Here is a 610-nt window from a genome sequence, read left to right as displayed (position 1 = left end):
CCTTTTTATTTACACCATAAAAGGTTTATTTACTTTGCCTAACTGGATTTAGTTCTACATAGCTGTGTCACTACATGTTTTTACTGTCTATTTTGTTCTGTGTTTGTCGAAACGCAACAAAGTCTAAACAACTATACCTGAATCTCAATAATGCAATAAGTTTCGTCTCAATATTGTAATAATGTTGATCGTTGTGCTAATCAAACGCGATTTATACTAGCATGTGACTGTGCAGTACATCACCCTGAAAACTCTGCGTGATACAGTGTTTTAAATCTTACGTAATAGGGAGAAAAGAGAATATATAATACTGGTGTTATAACTACTGGCATTTAGCATATTGGTTCGTTTCGATAAAATATTCGTAACGATATAAATCTATGAAATCGCGTATTCGTAAAAAATTGCACGATATATAAATATTACGTGTAGTAAATTTTGACCATCTTAGTGCAGGAAAGATCTTGCGTAATTCTCAAGCAATTGCCCAGCGAAGACAAGCACATATCTAGGTCTTGTATAATTCACACTCCTGAGCAAATACATTGTACTCTCACACACACACTTAGATCATGCAAATTTCAAACTTCCAAAGGTAAATACACAAAAC

The 610-nt window shown here is 33.6% G+C and overlaps 1 protein-coding gene across 1 annotated transcript in view; it reads right to left on the bottom strand.

Annotated features, from left to right (window-relative positions):
* The window catches only part of LOC119585197 (transmembrane protein 211-like), a gene marked incomplete in the record, with an annotated part of 80,762 nt that overhangs the window by 75,130 nt on the left and 5,022 nt on the right, over window positions 1–610 (bottom strand).

The sequence above is a fragment of the Penaeus monodon genome, chromosome 19, assembly GCF_015228065.2.
Source record: "Penaeus monodon isolate SGIC_2016 chromosome 19, NSTDA_Pmon_1, whole genome shotgun sequence".
Classification (NCBI taxonomy): Eukaryota; Metazoa; Arthropoda; class Malacostraca; order Decapoda; family Penaeidae; genus Penaeus; species Penaeus monodon.
Note: the sequence above shows the minus strand (reverse complement) of the source record. Positions and strands in the feature narration are given on the sequence as shown.